The sequence below is a fragment of the Gorilla gorilla genome, chromosome Y (assembly GCF_029281585.2).
Source record: "Gorilla gorilla gorilla isolate KB3781 chromosome Y, NHGRI_mGorGor1-v2.1_pri, whole genome shotgun sequence".
In the NCBI taxonomy this organism is placed as follows: domain Eukaryota; kingdom Metazoa; phylum Chordata; class Mammalia; order Primates; family Hominidae; genus Gorilla; species Gorilla gorilla.
Genome location: NC_073248.2, coordinates 16,085,386 through 16,095,803, shown reverse-complemented (window position 1 = coordinate 16,095,803; position 10,418 = coordinate 16,085,386). Strand labels below are relative to the sequence as shown.

Below are 10,418 nucleotides of genomic sequence, written 5' to 3'. Positions count from 1 at the left end.
TTGGCTGGGTTCAGAAAGCATAAGGAAGTCCTACTAAGTAAGCTACAGGATGGATTTGCAGATCAGGCCGGGGCGCCTGGGTCTGGGGGAGGGGTCGAGGGTCCTGGTCAGGTTGAGTTCCTCCTGGACTCCAGGGGTGTCTCAGCAGGAGAGCTGGGAAGCGGAAACACATGCTTCACCCCAGCCAGCAAGCCCTCAGCCCAGCTAGATGAAATCATCCCTTTGAGTCTGTACTCTTCTCCTTGGCCTGGCAGGTGGAGGAACTCAGCTACCCCGGGTACAAGTGGCAGGATGAAGTTTTCCTTTCATCACAAACTTTATTTATGCAATGAAGTGATCATTAAGGAGTATCATGTTGGCATCCTCAGTAAGGAGTGCCTCCTGGCGTGGTAGAGGGGGTAGAGTGTGGGAGGCTAGGCCTGGCATGAGCCTTCCGGACTCCTGTTGCTCCAGAAGACAGGGTGCCTGGCTCTACTGTAGTACAATGGTTCTAGACTCATACAGGAGGAGCCTCCATCTTCATGCAGGATGCAGCCTGAGATTCTTCAGCTGGTTGGCTGACCATGACTACTCAGGGTCAGCCAGGATTGCTGAGGTGTGGGCCACTGTGGGGCATCATGGAAAGGACCTTTCTGGTCTTTCCTTGACGTCTGGGGAATTGGCTTTGGACCATGACCTGACAAGTCACAGATGCCTTTCCCCAGTCCCCCAGATCATCAGTCAGGGCCTCTGTCTCAATCCCCCCACAGCACTACTGGAAGGAGTTAGGCCCTGAGAGAGGGAACAGAGAGGAGGCCAGGTAAGCAGCCCAGGGCTGGGGCTGAGAGGCCTGTGGGTCCTGGAGCTGGGATACACAAGGAGAAATCAAGGATCAGGGAGGAGCCTGCAGTGAGAAATCCCAGGCCATCCCCGGGCTGGGGGAGAAAGGCCCATCAGGGAACTGTAACATTCATATTTCAGAATTGGGGAACCTGAAGTCACCTAAGAGGTAGAAGTGGCAAAGGTCAATGGGTGAGAAGCAAGGCTCAATGGATAGCTGCCTTATCATCCTTCTCTGGCTCCTTTCTGTGCCTTGAGGCCTGTTAATACCTGGGGCACAGTTTGAGCTCAACTAAGGCCCTCTTTCCATCCACGCAGAGGTGCACACGAGGTGCACTTAGGTCTACATCCTTCTAGAATGGCCAGTCCTATCATGTTCTGTTTCAGAGACTCCAGGTTCCCCTGACATGCTTTCTCCCCTCTGCCACCCTCACTCATGCTGCCCTGGCACTGAGACATTTCCTATGACATTAAAAAACAGACATAAAATTTGTAAAATGCCTTAATAGTATAGATGCAGATAAAGTATTTTATTATAAAAAATGCTTTTCCTCCTTACTTATATCAAAGTCTTTTTCATGATGGGGGAAAGAATGCAACATACTTTGGTAAGTTAAAAAAGTATAAAAGTAAAAATAAATCCCACTGTAGATGATCAATTAAATGGCAGGGGACCTTCTGTGTGTGTGCAGCAAGGGAATGTGGCTGAGCATTAAGGTTCACCTGAGTATTGGTGTAGACACCCAAACACCCACCCAGTTTCCCTGGTACCAATGTGAGCGTGCGCACGTTCCAGCCTGCATGTTTGAGCTGGTGCACGCCTGTACACACCTGCACCTGTTTCCCCTTGTGTACCTTTGTTTGGCCGGGGGGGGGGCCCACACTCCCACCCACAGGTGTGCCTCAAACGCAGCTCTTGAGCTGGCAAGCAGGAGACCACTGGGTTTGACAATCCAACTTCAGGACCCGTGAAGCCTGCCCGCTGGGGAGACACGAAGAGTCCTCACAGTTCTCACGAATGGCAGAGGTAGGAGGAAAAGAGTGGCTGGGCGAACTACCTAAAGGAGATGTTATGGACCTGAAATGACATCCGGAGGGAAATAAAACCTAGTAGCTACCTGTGTCTTCCTGTGTGTTCGGTCGGGGAAGGCAGGCATTCAGGGAAGAAGCAACAGAACCTGAGGGGCTTTGGGATTCGCTGTCTGGGAATCCCTGTGCACCAGAGAGTGTCTAGCCCATGAGAGACGACAGCATGTGGGTCCTGCAGGGCCTGAGTCTCCAGGGAGGCTGGCATTCTCCCCAAGAGGGTGCGGGTCTGTAAGTGGAGGAGAAACCCGGGCTGCGGGGTCGGGTAGATGGGACACTTACCACTAAGCCACATGGGAGCTCAGGAGAGGGCCTGGTGAGCAACGGCCTAACAGGCCAGTGACACCCCGTTCCAGTGCTGCATGTGCGCATACGACCTTCGCCCCGCACATCCTCTCCAGGATGCCTCACCTGGGCGGATAGGAAGCAAGGCACGTAAGAGCTTAAGCTTGAGTGGACCCAGAGGAGGTCTCCAGTGTCACTGGTCTCAGGAGAGCCAGTCTTGCTGGGTCTCTTCAGGACGTGGGGAAAATGCACAAGCCCAGCTCTCCACCCAGTGGGTGTCTTGCCATGACAGATACAGCAATTCCACCTAGATTGCAGATCCACAGGCTTATGACATCCCCCCAGCCTTCTCCGGGACGGGCCCCTGGACTCCGGAACAGCCAGTGCCCCACGGGTGTTCCTTCCCAGCCTCCAAGCTCAAGGTAGGCTCAGTGAGGACCCTCGTCCTAGTACATGGCCACCCACAGGCACTGTCAACAACCCAGGGCCCTTCTAGATTCCGAGATCCTGCCGCCTTACCCAGCAGTGGGATAATGGAAAGGGAAAGAGCTGGAACATACAGAGATGAGGCCACAAGCCTTACCCTCCCACATGGCAAGGGAATGAGGGGATCCTTCCCAGCCCAGGGAACTGCTTCCCGGACACACCTGGAAGCCCAGCACCAGCTGAGGGATTCACTTCACCACACCTGGGCATGGGGGATTTCAATGTGTGCCAGAGACCTTGATCCTGGGCGCCTACGAGGTATACCTCTTCTTCAGGTCACATTATGCTGACACACTCCTTAACCCGGATGGACTCCTCGTACTCACCACACGGTTTTGGCTGGAAGCGTTACTCCTTGTGCCCTAGCTGCTGTTTCAAGGTGCAGAGATGGACCAGCAGACCCTTGAGTCCTTGTCCTGTCCAAGTACTAGCCATAGAAATAGAAGAGTGGCACATTAGACCTCACGACATTTTTAAGGCTGACCTCTTTATAAGCATTTCATCCAGATATTTATGAGTTTATGTCATTTATTTTATTTATTTACAGCTCTCATTTCAAAATCAATTTTTGCTTGAGAGTTATTTCAACATACAACCAAATGTTTGGAGCTATGACATTTAGGTTTTAAGCTTAAAAGTCTGTATCTGCTATTATGTTGGGTAAAATGCATCCAGCACTTATAAAAATAAGTAACTATTAGGCATGGCCATTGTAGTGGTCTCAAACAGTCAAATTCTCCACAAACCCATTTGAAAATATTCCTGGTGGTACTGAACACAGTACTTGCTGCTAATGAATAGAAAACAGTGCAAGCCTTCTCTGGATACTGGGATACCTCTGGCCTAGGTTAGAAAAGGTGACACACAGCTCTGCCTAAATCTCCTGCTCTCATGGGACAAACCCCTCAGGAGCCCCCAACCAGTACATCACAAAGTCTAATACCCTGATAACACTATGCTGAAACGACATCCCACGGAGAGACTCACAGAAATAGAAGGAAGGCCAGCACGGTGGCTTACACCTGTAATCCCAGCACTTTGAGAGGCCGAGGTGGGTGGATCACAAGGTCAGGAGATCAAGACCATCCTGGCTAACACGGTGAAACCCCATCTCTACTAAAAGTACAAAAAATTAGCTGGGCTTTGTGGCAGGCACCTGTAGTTCCAGCTACTTGGGAGGCTGAGGCAGGAAAATGGCCTGAACCCTGAACCCAGGAGGCAGAATTTGCAGTGAGCCAAGATGGCACTACTGCACTCTGGCCTGAGCAACAGTGCAAGACTCCATCTCAAAAAAAGAAAAAAAGAAAAAAGAAAAAGAAATAGGAGATGCCTGAAGATCTCAGCAGGCCAGCCCCCACTATTTTGAGTCAACCTAGCCATGACACCAGGGAGACGAGAAGACACCGGACAATGTCCCCATCCTGAGCCATCACTAGATTTCATCCTCCTGAGTGCCCCTGAACCACAATCATTTGGCTGAGAGACTGTGGAAGATTGCAGAGACTGAGAGTTAGTAAATTATAATTATTGTTTTAAGCCACTAAGTTTTACATAATTTTAAAAAGCACTTCAGACTCCTAGGATAACTATAATTATTGTTTTAAGCCACTAAGTTTTACAAAATTTTAAAAAGCACTTCAGACTCCTAGGATAACTGAGTTGCCTACTGATTTGAGTAATTGTGGAGAGCTTTAAAGGCCAATGTCACGAATGCTACCCTGGAAAAGTCAAACTATCAAGACTCTTCTAAACACAACAGATCTTTAATGTCCCTTTGCTATGGCTGGAGAATAATCTAACATGCATCTGATAGAGTTTTTTTGAAAGCTTCTGTTCACATCTCATCTGGGTAAGGGTCAGCTGTGGTCTGGTTTAACTCTAGTCAACTGAAGCAACACATCTTTCATTTTACATCCTGGCCTACCCTCATATTTTGATCACTGCCTGTGTCTGTGTCTGTGTGTATATGTTTTCTGTGTTACCATATTTTACCTGAAGGGGCTAAATAATAGTACTGTAGTTGTTTTGTAAACATAAAGCATTCCAGGAAGACAATACTGCTTATCAACTGAGGTTTAGAACAGATATGAGGTAGGGCATGGAGGCTGCACTCCCAGCAGTTTGGCAGGCCGTGGTAGGCAGATCTCTTCATGTCAGGAGTTTAAGACAAGCCTGGCCAACATAGCAAGATCCCATGTCTAATATCATACCAAAGCTAGCTGGGCTTGGTAGCCCATGGATGTTATCCCAGCTACTCAGGAGGCTGATGCAGGAGAATCCACTGAATCCCGGTGATGGAGTTTGCAGTGTGCTGAGATTACACCACTGTGCTCCAGCCTGGGCACCAGAGCAAGACTCTGTCTCAAAAATAAAAGTAAAATACAATAATAAAATAGGAGAGATCACTGAGGAGAGAAATGCATAAAACTGGGTGGGCACTGTGGCTCATGCCTGACATCCCAGCATTTTGCGAGGCTGAGGCGGGTGGATCACTTGAGGACAAGCATTTGAGACCAGCCTAAGCAAACATTGTGATACCTGCTCTCTACTATATATATATATATATATATATATATATATATATATATATGCACCAGGATTTATGTCACAGGCCTACAGTCACAGCTACTCGGGAGGGTGTGACTGGAGAATTGCTTGAACCCAGGATGGGGAAGTTTCAGTGAGCCAAGATCATGCCACTGCGCTCCACCTTAGGCGACAGAGCAGGAGTCTATGTAAAAAAAAAATCAAAGGGAGATACAGAGATAGAGAAAAAAAGAGAGAGAGAGAGAAAGAAAGAAAGAGGTAAAGAAAAGAGCGGAAAAAGAAAGAAAGAAAGAAAGAGAGAGAGAAAGAAAGAAAGAAAGAGAAAGAAAGAGAGAAAGAAAGAAGAAAGAGAGAGAGAGGAGACAGGGAGAAGGGATGGAGGTGGGGGAGGGAGGGAGGAAAGGAGGGAGGGAGGGAAGACAGAAGAAAAGAAGGAAAGATGGAAGGAAAGACTGAAGGAAGGAAAGAAGGAAGGAAGGGAGGGAGGGAGGGAGAAAGGAGAGAATGAAAGTAAATAAATAATAAAAATATAACTGATAGTAATATTTTTGTTTTACAGTTTGGAAACACAAATTTCCCTTCATCATATATAAGAATATTTGATAGTCACGAACACAGCACATTTGCTTGTTTATGGGAACCAATGCAGGAAAGCAGTGGGATTGGATACTCTTTCTCCTTAATGGATGAATACGCAAATACTGTGATGATAAGGGATCACCCTTTCATTTTGGCATAAAACCAAAAAGAAATGAATAAAAATAAAAACTTGCCATTTTGCCCCTTATCCACATGAATTTTGACCTATGTTTAAAATAATATTTAGGTCTGTAGTGGACTAACTGAAACTTTAAAATAAGCTGGTATATATTGTTAAAATTACTTATGTAACTATGGTGTTAACTAAGATTCTTGTAGTTTTCAATGACCAAATCTAATTGACATTTGTCATCAAATCACATACTACTAGGGGCAGGGTAGTCTGTGTCATGCTGCCTAATCTACAGTAAATTTAAAATGAAATCAAATCTGTGAGAGATTTTACAGTTACTATTACCAGTAAAGACTGTTTTGTTTCCTGACTTGTGGAGGGTTTTATTTCCACAGCGTTGATGGCTCTGGCAGAAAGCCTTCTTGGTCCAGACTCACCCCTTATCATATGAACCCTGGAATTGTACACAGCCAGAAAAAGAACAAAATCATGTCCTTTGCAGAAACATGGATGAAGCTAGAGGTCATTAACCTAAGAAAATTAATGAGGAAACAGAAAATCAAATACAGCATAGTCTCACTTATGAATAGGAACTAAAACTTGGGTGTACACAGAAATAAACATCGGAACATTAGACACTGGGGCCTCCAGTTATTGGATGAGCAGGCAGGCCACTGAAGCATAACTGTGGTTAAAGTTGTAAAAGTTTTGGCAAAATTCCACATAACAACATCTCCACAGGAAACTTAGAATTTGGCTCAGCTAGGAGATGTTGAAGAAAATGACTTTCTTTTATTCCTAATTATTCCCCAGCTGGTTCTTGAAGGGAGATAGCACAATATTGTGGAAAGAGGTAGTTTTTAAATCTGAAATTAGACTTTATGAGAAGTTAATTATTTTGAGACCCAAATTTCAGATGTATGAAGTGGGGTCTAAAATATCTAGTACCTATGTGTGGTTATAGAGATCATATAATAACAATTAATTCTATTTGCCTTATACTTTTCTGTAAAATAAAGACATCATTTAATTGTGTTACTTAGTATAGCTTTGTGTGGGCATTTTTAAGGAACATTTATCTCCTGATACATAAAATAGTGATACTGGCAGAGAATGGTACTTGCTTCAACATTGACATTGCAGAGCTCCAGCTGTTCTGTAAAGAAACTAACATGAATTGAAAAAAAAAAGTGGATGATTGAAGGTGACTTAGGGGCCACTCTTTATTTACTAAGACTATGTAATTCTCAGAGGGGACACACAACCTGTCAATAGTTGGATGTGAATGATGAAGAGTCATTGAGGAAAGGCTGCCTCAAGGATCATCCTCTACATTTCTAGCTTGAAATACAGGGTATTTTGTGCTGTGAATTTCTGAAATAGTGGAATACTGTACGAGGAAACATGTTTTGGGCATGAAATGAAGGTCTGGTTTTGGTATGTGGAGATGTAAGGCATGAAGTTGGACTTGCCAAGTCTGAAGGTAGAACAAAGATCTGGCCTGAAGTTGGGAATTTCTTAATGGTCAGCATAGAAAGGGTGTTTCAGCCTTGAGAAAACCCAAGAGGATCCATGACTGAAATCTGAACAACTTCAACACCTGTAGATTTAGTAAAGATGCCAACAAAATACACACCAAGTTCTTATTAAAATTAATAGGAAAGGACAAACTACTTAGTGAGAGGTATTCAGGCAACTAGCACTAGGTAGCTATTAGGTAGCAAATTTCGGAAAAAATAAAATGTATAAAGAATCTTTGATCAGGTTTCCAACTATACAAAATAAAAAACACATGGTAGAAGTCAATATAAAAAATTAGATTATTGTAATGGTACTAATTAATGCTAACAGACAAAATGAAAATTATTCTGAATTGAATCAACAGACAATACATTTTCTTTCATTGTCTTTCTTTTCTTCTCAATTTATTTGTGTGTCCTTTTGACTTACTAAGCAATGACTCCTCTTAATCCCATTACTTTTTATTTAACACTCCATTTGTTTTTCATATGTGCAATATTACACTGCCCAACAGATAAAAAATACAGAATTTGGGCTGTTATGTCAGAAACACCTTCACTTTTCAGATTTGGGCTTCTGGAGTGTGCTTAATTTAAGTATTTTCATCAGGCCTTGATTTTTCAGATTTCCGCAATCGCTTCTCCAACATAAACAGTCTCTGCAGGTGATGACTACAATAAAATTAAAACCATGCCGGCTTTTTAGAAAATTATATACATTTGGTGCTTTTTTTTGGAGTGGGGATGGCAGGGGAGACAAAGTTTTGCTCTTGTGGCCTAGGCTGGAGTGCAGTGGCACCATCTTGGCTCACTGCAACCTCTGCCTCCCGGGTTCAATGGATTCTTCTGCCTCTGCCTCCCGAGTAGCTGAGATTACAGGCACCTGCCAGCACGCCCAGCTAACTTTTGAATATTTAGTAGAGATGGGGATTCACCATGTTGACCATGTTGGTCTTGAACTTCTGAAATCTGGTAATCCACCAGCTTTGGCCTCCCAAAGTGTGGGGATTACAGGTGTGAGCCACCCCACCTGGCCTTCAAATTATATTTTCATACCCACTCAGTCAGACAATTTTTTGTAACTATCTGCATATTCTCCTCAGGTGAGGGAAAAACAGAATCAGAGTTCTTGAAGAATTTATGAAAGAGAGAATGACAACACTACAAAAGGTTTAACCTATTCACAATATTGTATTTAGTGAGTAAATACATTACTTTTAAAATCCTACTAAACTATTGAGTAAATAAATAAAATATGTTATTTCAATAACTCTAAAATACATGTCCCTGAAGAATATAGAGGAAGGCTTCAAAAACATAAAGAAATAAATGAGGCCGGGTGTGGTGGCCCATGCCTGTAAGCCCAGAATTTTGGCAGGCCAAGGTGGTGGATCACTTGAGGTCAGGAGTTGGAGCCCAACCTGGCAAATATGGTGAAACCCAGTCTCAACTGAAAATACAAAAATTAGCTGGACATCATGGCATGTGCCTGTAATCCCAGTTCCTTGGGTGGCTGAGGCAGGGGAATCACCTGAAGGTGGCAGGTGGAGGTTGAGGTGAGCCAAGATCCTGCCACTTCACTCCAGCCTGGGTGACAGAGCGAGACTCCTTCTCAAAATACACACACACACAGAACTAACAAATGAAAACAAAAATGTATACTAGAAAAAGTACTCATGGTCAAACTCATATATCTAACAGAAAAAAATGTCCTTTAAAACAGAAGTTCCACAAGAGGCAAATAAGAAAACAAATTTATCAGTTTGCATATAAAGTTCAAATAATCAACTGAAGAGAACCATAGGGGAAAAATAAAAATGTGCAATTGAGTACTCTAAAAGAAGCTGAAAGTCAGTCAAAAATGTTCTGGATTCTATGTCTCTACATTGCAAACATGACCATAAAATTTGCCAGGAGCAGAACAATCAAAATGTGTCTTAAAACTGAATAAACATTTCAAGTCTCCTATAAGAATTGCAATGAAAAATGGATGCATCTGCAGCATTTCCATACAAATCAGAACAAACACTATTTCTTTGTACTCATTGTTTCACTATTCTAAGAAAATAACTTCCAGATTAATATTAGGGGATATGACAAAGCATGTCTTCATCATGATAAGTAACACTGGGTGTCCCCACCACTACTCAGGTGGGCCTTAAATCCCAGCCAGTTCCTCTCCCTGGACAAACACCGAAGGTCCCAGCCATTTTGCAATCTCTTCACATTTCCTCCCCTGTGAGCACAGTGTGGTCCTCCAGATGCCCTGAGTAGTGGCCTCTCTTGTCTCAGGGGGCGGGGCAGTGTGAGTGATGATCCCAGAGGGGAGAAAGCATGTCAGGGGACCCCCGGGTCATTATAACAGAAAATGATGGGCCTCGGAGAGCCATTTTGGGAGGACATAGAGACAGGCCTTGGGGGTACATCTGCATGGAGGACCCTGGTTGAGCCCAAACTGAGCCTCAGGTGGTAGCTGGCCTCAGGGCATGGAAGGGAGCCGGCGAGGGATGATGAGACAGCTACCCCTTGAGCCTTGCTTCTTACCCACTGACCTTAGATCCTGATACCTCTTAGGTGGCTTGAGGTACCCCAATCCTGAAATGAGGGTGTTACAGTTCCCAGATGGCCATTTCTCCACCAGCCCATGGATGGCCTGGGACTGCTCACTGCAGTCACCTCCCTGAGGCTTGGATTCTCCATGTGGGGCACAACTCCAGGGATCAAAGGCCTCTCAGTCCCCGGCCTAGACTGCTCACCTGGCCTCTTCTCTGTTCCCTATCTAATGGCCTCCCTCCCTGGAGAAGTACTGCAGGGGATTGAGCCTGGCACACGTGGACTCTGAGCCCTTCGGAATTGTGGGCATGGAAGACCTACACACTAACTGGCATCCTGAGTGTGGCAGGCTCTGGCTGATGATCTGGGGGACTGCAGATGTAGGTACAGGACAGGTCAGGTCATGGCTC

The 10,418-nt window shown here is 44.8% G+C and overlaps 1 long non-coding RNA gene across 1 annotated transcript; it reads right to left on the bottom strand.

The window, feature by feature from the left end:
* Positions 1-1,325: 1,325 nt before the first annotated feature.
* Positions 1,326-3,412, bottom strand: LOC129530263 (uncharacterized). Its single transcript, XR_008675773.1, has 2 exons — positions 2,838-3,412; positions 1,326-2,316 (listed from the first exon to the last, which is right to left on the bottom strand). It is a non-coding gene; the product is annotated as an uncharacterized lncRNA (long non-coding RNA).
* Between the last annotated feature and the right edge of the window lie 7,006 nt (positions 3,413-10,418).